The sequence below is a fragment of the Marmota flaviventris genome, chromosome 17 (genome assembly GCF_047511675.1).
Source record: "Marmota flaviventris isolate mMarFla1 chromosome 17, mMarFla1.hap1, whole genome shotgun sequence".
Taxonomy (NCBI): domain Eukaryota; kingdom Metazoa; phylum Chordata; class Mammalia; order Rodentia; family Sciuridae; genus Marmota; species Marmota flaviventris.
In genome coordinates, this window is record NC_092514.1 from 17,412,535 (window position 1) to 17,423,124 (window position 10,590).

Below are 10,590 nucleotides of genomic sequence, written 5' to 3' on the forward strand. Positions count from 1 at the left end.
CAGTGTGGCATGCAGCTTATATAGAAGAGGGAGCTATCTAAATAAATGCCCTTTCCCACAGAATTTGGAATAGGGCAAAAGGCAGACAGTTTCAGGGTACCCAGCAGAGGAAATGATTTATGTGGAAAAGTAGAAATGAAAGAACCCCATGTCTCCACAGCTGAGAGATATCAGAGGAGCCTATGACAAAGAAACTTCCTTAAAGAAAGTCATGTTCCAATTCTGTTTTGGTTGGAAGGGAAAGACTTAAATAATTACATTAAAGCATGAGATGATCATTGGTAATTTTAATAACAGAGTAGAACCGCTTATCCTGGAGGATCTGTTCCAAGATCCCCAATGGATGTCTGAAACTACATATACTACTGTCCCTTATGTACAAGCAGTGCAGATCCTCCCAGTTTATCTCATGACCAGATGGTTGTCAAGGGACTGATGGGTGCGGTTGCCTATAGGGCATGAATCCCATGGATCCATGGACAAAGGGATGATTCACTTCAGGGTCAGGACAGAGAGTGACATTGACTTATTTGCTCATTCTATTCAGTATGGTGAGCAACTCAAAACTTACACATTGTTTAATTCTGTAATTTGGAATGACATGGGTAATTCATGGGTGTGTAAAACCGTGGAAAGTAAAATCTTTGACAAGAGGAAACTACTGTGTTTTAGTCATCTTTTTCATTGCTGAGACCAGAAGACATAGCAAGAACAATTAGAAGAGGAAAAGTTTATTTTGGGGCTCATGGTTTCAGAGGTCTCAGTTTATAGAGAGCCAGCTCCATTCCTTGGAGCTCAAGATGAGGCAGAATGTCATGGTGGAAGAGTGTGGTGGGGAAAAGTAGATCAGAACGTGATTAAGAAGCAGATAGAGAATAAGCTCAGTTCATAAAATGTATACTAAAGCCATGTCCCCAATGACCTACTTCCTGCAGGCATACCCTATCTGCCTACAGTCACCACTCCTTTAATCACTATCCAGGGATTAAGGCACTCATTGGCTTAAGACTCCCATAACCCAATCATTTCACTTCAAATCTTTCTTGCATTAGCTCACACATGATCTTTTGGGGGTCACCTAATATCTAAATCATATCATATCATACATTTAAGTATACCATGGATACTAACTTTGCTTTATGAAAAAATAAGTTGGAATGTGGAATAACAAAATTCAGATAACACCTTTTGGTGTCAAAATGGAGATATCCTGATTTATAATAAGACTTCCAAGCTCTAACAGTTATTTGGTGAGCACAGGAGCATGTACTGCTGGGATTGGGCCTACCAAGTGACGATGACATTTACTCCTCAGTATCTCACTTCCAGTGGACAATCTCTGTTACCAATATTCAATTTCTTATAGTTTGAATTCTTTTTACTTGAGGGATTCTGCCACAGCACATTTTGCAGCAGGGATTAATGAAGGATGAATTATGAATTATGAGAATTGCAGTGCATCTAACTTTCTCAGTTCTGAACTGCATGAATTCCACCATACATGTTTTTCAGTTATAAGGATCATGCATACTTCCAAACAGGAAAAGGATAAATGAAAACAATAACAACCATGAGTCAGTAGCCATCAGTGTTTCCAAGTCCAGTGGATCAGTAAGGAAGCAACTGTGCCTGACACTGAAAGTAGAGGAGTCCAATGCCAGTTTCCTCCCATTCTTTTTCAGAGCTGCAACAGTGAGACACCTTCAGTCCTCAGACGTTCAAGACTTGTAGCTTCTTGATAGTGCACCAAAGATGCCAGTCTGGGAGTGGACTGAAGCCATCCAGCTCCTGGGGTAAGTTAGCATTGGAAATCTTCATGATCTCTAGAAGTCTCACAGAACACAGGTGGCAGATAAGGGGCTTTCAGAAAAAGGTAACCTTGAAATACTAAAGTGCAGTTGAGAAGGACCCAGCATTCCCCTTGGCCTCCTCTTTGCCTCAGCAGGGAATGCGCTTCCTGAGCTCAGGTTCATCATGGGAGCATTGCCATGCCTGGATCTGTGATGGCAGAGAGCTGGTGGAGGCTTATTCCAACTTGAACATTCTGTGAGAAAAATCACAAACCCTCCTCCCTTTCCTCATTGTCTCAGGATTGTTCACCCTTGCCTGAGGCAGAGTGTCCCCAGGTGCCTCAGGTGACCCCAAGGACAAGGAGATATGTGTCCTCTCACCCTCAAAGACACTACAGCATTCTGGCTGGAGGTTTTGGTATTTTTGTGATGGATCTGCCAACTGTAGACAAGTCAGGGCTCAACCCTTTCACTCACCACCAAAATTTGCTTTTCCAAGATGAAACCTGGGAAATGGGTCAAAATGTAAGCAGAGGTTAAAAACTATCTTGAATAGGAAGAACATTAGTAAACCCTAGATATTTAGCGGCACTGAATCTGTTTTTTGTTTGTTTGTTTGTTTGTTTGTTTTTTTGTTTTTGTTAATTGGTGGTGGTGGGGATGAAACTGAGGGCCACAAACTTGATAGCTGAGCACTCTACCACTCAGCCACTCAGTGCTCCCGTCCTTAAAGCCTCACCCTGACTTCTTAGATGGAGTGTGTCTGTAATCTGACTTCCATTTCAAATCTAATTTTATTTTTTTGCCTGAAGATAGATATGTGTGAGCAGAAATAGACTTTAGACATTAATATTATGGTAAAGATAAAAGAAAACATTTGTGGGGCTAATGGTTAAGTATCAGATTTAGATTTGTAACATTAGAAGATTGAATTACATATATGAAAAAATTTCTTACTGTATTTCACAATAAAAGTGTTAAAACATGTTAAACATTGACATTAACAAATCCCAAACTGGTAAATACATGCTTGCTGTCTTAAAATAGAATTTGCAGAGTGGGACTCTCCATGAAGAGAAATCAAAGGAACTTCTTTTTTCAGGATATACAGCCTAGAATTCTAAATTGTTATTTGTGTTCTATTAACAACAACAACAAAAAGAAAAAAAAGACTTTAAGCAAATTAATATGCCCTACCACATTCCACTTATAGAAAAGTTACTAAGGCATTATGGAAAACAGTATGGAATTTCCTTAAAAACTGTAAAGTAGAACTGCCATATGATTGATCTAGGAACCCCATATTTGTGCAGCCAGTGTATGGAAACAACTTAAGTACCTGATGATCTGCTGAGGGATGAATAAAGAATGTGTGCTGTGTGTGTGGGTGGAGAATAAGATATTATTCACTCTTTTTATTTTTGGTAGTGGAGATTGAACTCAGAGGTGCTTAAATACTGAGACACATCCCCAGCTCTTTTTTATTTAGAGACAAGGTCTTGCTAAATTGCTTAGGGCCTTGTTAAGTTGCTGAGGATGACTTTGAACTCATGATCCTCCTGCCTTGATCTCCTGAGCCACTGGAATTATAGGTGTGTGCCATTGCACCCAGTTATTATTCAGTCTTTTTTGATAGTTACATTATTATTTGTTCTTATTAGTTGTACATGATAGTAGAATGTATGCTTCACAAATGTATAATATTATTCAACCTTCAAGAAGAAAATCCTCTCCTTTGTAACAGCATGGATCCCTGAGGACATCAGCTTGTGAGATCAGCAGACACAGAAGGACAGATATTTCTTGAAAACACTTCTGTGTGGAATCTAAAATAGTCAAACTTATAGAAAAAGAGAGTCAATGGTAGGTGTTGGGCAGGGGGAGGGGGACAAAGGGATAGTTGATGTTGGATAAAAGATTATGCCTTTTTATAAATGTGGTTATATAACAAGGGTAATTATTAAAGATCTAATGTATAGCATGGTGAATATAGTTAATATGGGATGTGTGAAATTTGCTATGGAGGTAGATCTTGGGTATTCTCACCACACACACGCACGCACACACACACACACACACACACACACACATACACAGAAGAAAATGGTGACTATGAGTTTGTGGTGATCATTTCAAAGTGTGAATGTATATCAAAAAATCAACTTTTGTACCTTAAGGATAACAAATTTAATTTGACAGTTATACCTCAACAACAGTGTTAATAAAAACAGTAACCTAGAGCCTGCATGGTGTTGGTGCCAGGGCTGGAGGGAACAAGGTCAGTCATTCTCAGGGGATGCACACAAAGAGCCATTCAGCTGGAGGACAGTGCCTTCTCACTGCTGAGAAGCAACCTCTCTTTAGGAGGTCTTGGGGATTGTTTCCAGGTAACATCACCACTCCTAGATAGACAAGCACTCAAGTGGATTTTGCAGCAGGAATCACATCACTGCTCCTCACAAAGCTCCTGACCTTAGCGTGGAAGGTTTTTTTGTCAGATGCTCCAAACTTTATTTTGTTAAATACATAGGGGTTTTGAAGCTTTATCTTGTTTGGGGTTATTTGCAATGTTGATTCTAGAGAGAACGGAAGGATGTGAAGGAGCTATAGGAAACTTAAGTTCTTTACTAGATGCAAATGTGAAAAATAAAACAAAATTCTTTTCAAATCCTATCTATGTGTCTCAAGGGGGGCAGATTCCATGGATTCTTATAGCAGGATTTCTGAGGTACTTTAGAGGAACATATCCACATTCTATGCTGGCAGGCTGCACAGCAGGAAAGAAAGGAAATCCTGTCATTAATTCAAGAGTTCATGAGGCTACTCAAGAGCAGTAATCTGAACACACATGTATGAAAAATTATATGTTCAGGGATTTAAAGGGCCTTTAGAATTACCTACACTAGGTGCTGAGGGGTTCTGCCTGCTCAGAAACAATGTGTGTCACCTGGTGTGGCAATGAGCATTCTCCTGGATTTTGTTTTTGCCCCCACTTCTTCCAAGTTTTCACCTATGCTGTGTTGTGGTTGTTTTTATGAGTTTGATCATACTGTTAAACTCAATTTTAATAATTTGTGCATGTTTCTGTTCCCATAACAACTGTCCAATTTTAGAAATTATTGCCACTTACACAAACACATTTCATGTGAGTGTAAGTAGGATCAAAGCTCTAGTTACTTAGTTTCTTATTATTTTGTGCTTGAAGGTTCTGAGTTGGTGAGTTGTAATTTCCTTAAATGTTCACAGTCAGTCTCTATAAATACTTCTATGCAAAGATTAAGAAAGAGTTAAACATACAACGCTTCAGTTATTGTTAATTGTTGTCTTAAATGGAAGTAAGGGAAGGACCAAGCTTAGATGGTGGCCCATGGAAACTCCAGCCTTTCATCTGAGGGACCCGACCAAGGAGTGGTGTTGGGAAAATGCTCACAGTGGGCTGTTTTTTTCCAGCAAACCTTAGGTACAACACTTACTATCAGAGTCCTTCCCAGGAGGGAAATCTATGCTGAAACTACACATAGAGAAGAAGGCTAGGCAAATTCCCAAGAGAATAAGCAAGGACACAGGGGAGACAAGGGGCTCATCTCAGCAGGGTGAGGTCTTTATTTGGTTCTTAAGAAATGGGATGAACAAATCAGATGCTATATAAGAAGGGTAATTACTAAAGATGCTAATGGAGTCAAAGCTAAATACAAGACTCCCAGAAGTTTTGTTGTCCTACTAGATGCCCCAGATTGTCCCAGGATAGAATATACTTTGTCCATCCTACTTCAAATTAATGCAGGAAACCTGACCATAAGTCTCCTGGGACAATAGCCCCACCACCTGATCAGCACAAGGCCTGATGGAAGAGTCATGGTCTCTTGTACACATGATGGGGTGAAAATGGTCAGAAGAGTTGAGAAGAGATAATTCTGGGACTCCTTCACAAAGATCCTCATGCACCATGAGGAGGGCCTAACTGGGGCAGGAGTTAGGATATAAATCTGCAGGACTTGATAGAATTAAGGGGAACATGTGGATGAAAGCAAATGTTTAAAAAGCTTTCATGATAAGATCGTATCTCATTCCTCTGAGGGTTTTATGGAAATGGATACTGTTTGACTGGGGAACATTTCCCCTATCTAGTGTTGTACAGCAGAAGCAGGTAAGTCTGCATTATTAATTAGACATTCTAAATGAGAGTGGGAAGATTGCTTGAGTCCACACAGGAAATGGGATTCAAACAGCATAGGATAGAACCTGGAGTTCTGGAAAAAACAGATCCTCTATAAAATAATGCTGGTTGAAGTGTGAACCTGGGCCTTTGCGAAACCTGTCAGCACCTTCCAGTGAAGACTGCTGAGACTCTGACCAAGACAGTTTTTATTGGAAGGGCAATTACTACCTTGCTACTGGTTGAAAATGCCCTATAACTGAAGTACATAAATATGAAACAGAAAATGTGCATGATGTCTTGGGTGATGTTAGAGAAGTTTTCTAATGGGGAGTGAAGTACCCAGAGGATGCAGAGTTACTTGACATATTCACGAGCAGTTTGGTCTTTTCCTTAGAGCTGCTAGATTCTATCCCCACTTAGACTCTGCCCTAGCAACGTCTTTTGACTGACAAGCAAATACCTGGTTGGTTTATGTGCCAGCTCCAAGAAAGCAGAATAATCAAGAAAAAGTAAAAGTAAATCAATTTTGTGATAAAATTTGTTTCCTGAGAATCAGCATTCTAAAGCCATCTTGGCTGGGCTTTGAACAACCCAGCCTTTAATATTTTGAATTAATTGAAGTTGGAATCTAGATCTGTTGTCCTACATGTAGACCAGCAGAAACTCGAGAATGGCTTCCTCCATCACCAGCACAGTCAGGCCCAGAGAGTTCATGTTTCCTCTTGGTATAAGAGTTATTAATATAAAGACCTTAATGTTCCTGTTAGGAGGTAGGACTTTCAAAATAATTTACAAAACAATAATAATTACACGGACAAATACAATACCATGTGAGTTTCTCTCTCTCTCTCTCTCTCTTTGAAACAAGGTCTCACTAAATTGCTGAGGGTGTTGCAAAGTTTCCCAGGTTGACCTTGAACTTGTGATCTTCCTGGCTCAGCCTCATGAGTCAGTGAGAATACAGGGATGCACCCCCATATCCAAGTCCATGGCTATATTTAGTGTTGCTATTTTGACTGAACAATGTGTTTTAAAAGAAAAATGGCCTGAAACAAATATGTTTTTCAGAGAAACAAGCATGCTTGGTAACTTCTTTCCCTTTTTCTGAAGGTGTAGCATAAATCCTGATCTTCTAGAAGAACAGAAATAATATACTAATACATTAAATAACAGAAGTAAGCATATGTTACTGATGATTCTGAAAACTGTGTTTATACAGTTTTGCTACTCTTAAATAAAAATGGTGTAACTATTGGCCTTTCAAAATTTCTTTTCCTTTGAAAAAAGGTTTTGTATGTTTAATATGTACAACTTGATATTTTATTATCCATGAACATTTTACAATGATTACACAATCTGATTTACATACTCATCACCTCATATACTTAACATTTTTTGTATGTGTTGGGAAAATTGTAGACCTACTCTCTTGGCAATTTTAGTTTCACAACACATTGTTTTTAACTATAGTTAACATGCTGTGCATTTCATGTCCAGATTTATTTATCTTGTAATTGAAAGTTTACACCATTTTACCCAAATCCCCATGTCTAGAACCAACTAGTACCTGAAAGCTACCTTTTTACTCCATGTTTCTATGAGTTTGACATTGTTAGATTTCATGTGTAAGTGAGAACCTGCAGGTTTTTTTGGGGGGCAGATGGGTGTTCTGTTGATTAAAAGAAAAGGCACTTTACTAATTGAGATACATTCCCAGGTCTTTTTATTTTTTTTTTTGTTTTTTATTTTAAGATAGGGTCTCACTATGTTGCTTAGGTCTCAGTAGATTGCTAATAATGGCCTTGAACTTGCAATCCTCCTATCTTGGCCTCCCAAGCTTTTGGGATTACAGGCGAGCATTACAATACCTGGCAATTTCCTCCTTATTGAAGGTTGAATAATATTCCATATATCTCTCACATGTTCATCATCATTCATCTGTTGACTCCATATCTTGCTATTATGAATAATGGTGCAGTGAACATACAGAGCATCCTCATCAGGCTGGCTTCAGCTCCTTTGGCTTCATATCCAGAAGTGACTCTAGATCATGTCAGTTTTGTTTCTCTTTAGTCTTTAGAAATCTTTATAAAAGTTTTTCATAAAGGATGGCCCAAATAACATTCTCACTAACAGAGTATAAGTGATTCCTTGCCAACTGTTGTAGTTTGGATGTGAGGTGTCCTCCAAAGCTCACATGTGAGACAATGCAAGAAGTTTCAGAGGAGAAATAATTGGATTGTGAGAGTCTAAACCCAATCAGTGAATGACTCCCTGATGGGATTAACTGAGTGGTGACTGCAGGTGGTGGGTGTGGCTGGAGGAAGTGAGTTAATTGGAGGTGTAGCTCTGGGGTATATATTTTGTATCTGGAGCTGGAGTCTCTCTCTTCTGTTTCCTGGCGTGAGCTACTTGCTTTTGCCACACTATCCCACCATGATGTTCAACCTCACTTCCAGCACCGACAATGGACCAGCCTTCTATGGATTAAGACCTCTGAAACTCTGAGCCCTCAAATAAACTTTTTCATTTTACAGTTGTGCTGCAGTCTGGCTGGGCACAATTCACGAGCTACTTGTCAAGCACAAACGAACTTTATTTTTAGCAGGCACGCCAGCACCACGTGAGCTCTCGCCACCTCCGGCACTTTCAGCGAGCCTCAACTGGAACTCTTAGGTCATTTTCAATTTTCCTGCTCTTGAGGCAGACTTCCAGTCCAGTGGGCAGAGCTAAAAGAGTCCCCCAATGAGCAGCTCCGTGGTCTGAAAGGGCGGGGAAACAGCCCAATGAGCGTCACCGCAGAGGAGCCAATCAGCTGGAAGTTTGCTGGGCCGCTGGCAGGGGCTGCCTCACTGAGCTGCCCCAGCTGGCTCAACACAGTTGTTTTGTCAACTGTAAAAAAAAAAAAAAAAAGCTAAAACACCCTTGCCAACACTTGTTATTTTGCATTTTGAGAGCAACCTTTCTAGTAGCTATGTGGTGATAGCTCATTATGACTTGATTTGGGCTTCCCAGTGAGTGGTGATGCTGAGCACTTTTTCATATACCATGTTATGGTATGAAGGTAGTTTGAGTATCCCTGAAGGGTTCATGTGTTGGAGGCTTGGTTCTTTTTCTCTGTCCTCCTATCTTGCTGTGTGATCTCTCCCTCTCACACATGCTCCTTCTATTGTGATGTCATCTGCCATTAGGTCCTGGTGAGCTAATGCTGGTACCATGCCCTTGAACCTCTTGAGCTAAGATAAAGTGTATCTTTCTTTGTAATATTGCCCAGCCTCAGTTATTTCCTTATAATAACCAAAACGGATTCAGACATTTCTTTTGGCCATTTGAATGTCTTCTTCTGAAATAAAACATCTTTCTAGGTCCTTTAACAAATTGTTATTGGGGTACTTGCCTTGCTTCTTATTGAATTGTATGAGTTCTTATATATTTTTTGTATTAACCCCCTTCAGATATATACTTTACAAATGTTTCTCCCACTGTGTATGTGGCCTTCTCATTTTGTTGTTTTTCCTGCTATGCAGAAACTGTCAGTGTGATGTGGTATCTCTTGGCTATTCTTGCTTTTCTTGCATGTACTTTGAAAGTTATATTCATAAAGTCATTGCTAAGAGCAAAATAAGATGCTTTCCCCCATATTTTCTCTTAGATTCCACTGCCCCAGGTTGTGAATGGCATGTGTCGATTCCCTCTGTTGACCATGACTGAGGCAAGGTCCAGCCAGTGTCTAAACAATGCCCTTTCACCTACCAGTTGTGACCACTGGTCAGGCTGGAAGCAAAATCCCTGCTGTCTTGGATCAGGCATTTTCCAGCTCAACTAACCTCCCTCTGGCTGTGTTTGTGGGGGCCTACCACTTAAGTTTCCTGGGATATTCAGGGAAATTCTCCTAGAAGCCTTCTGCCCACAGCTGCCACCATCTGGCCACCAGATCTCTATGTCACTGGCTATTCATGTAGCTTCCCTCTGGTAAGGCCCCACAATTGAGAGGACAGTGCCTAGGCTTCTCACAGTGCTTCCCCAGCAATGTCAGTGACTGGTACTTCTTAGTCCTGATGGATCATCTCCTCTGCTCTGGGCCGAATCTGCTTCATGGATTTGTCACTGGGTCTGTAGACATTGTGCAGAGTTTATATGTTTTGTCACCCACCCCACAACTTTGCCTGAGTTGTGGAGCTGTGGGTTGGCACACTCCCTGCACTGTCCACTCAGCCCCATTCCTCTTTGTGGTGGTGGTGGGGTTTCAGTGGTGTGGGGCTGAATGAATGATGAATTCCTAAGAAGTCCCAATGCAGGGACGACCCTCTGGTTAGTTTGCAGCTGTCTGGACATGGAAAGATGTCTTGTAATGAGATGGCCATGAACCCCTGGCTCAGCTTTCCTTTCACAATTTGGTTTTAACTTGTTGAGCCCTGTGGTTAACCATCACATTTTAAATTGTATTTGGCCTTCCAAATGTTTTTAGTGACTTTAAGTGATTCATATTCTCTCTCTCTCTCTCTCCCTCCCTCCCTCCCTTCCTCCCTCCCTCCCTCCCTCCTTCTCTCCCTCCCTCCTTCTCTCCCTCCCTTTCCCCTTTTCCCATCCTGGTCTGGGTTACAAATTAGGCAACTGTGTGCTTACCTTCCACTCTGGTAA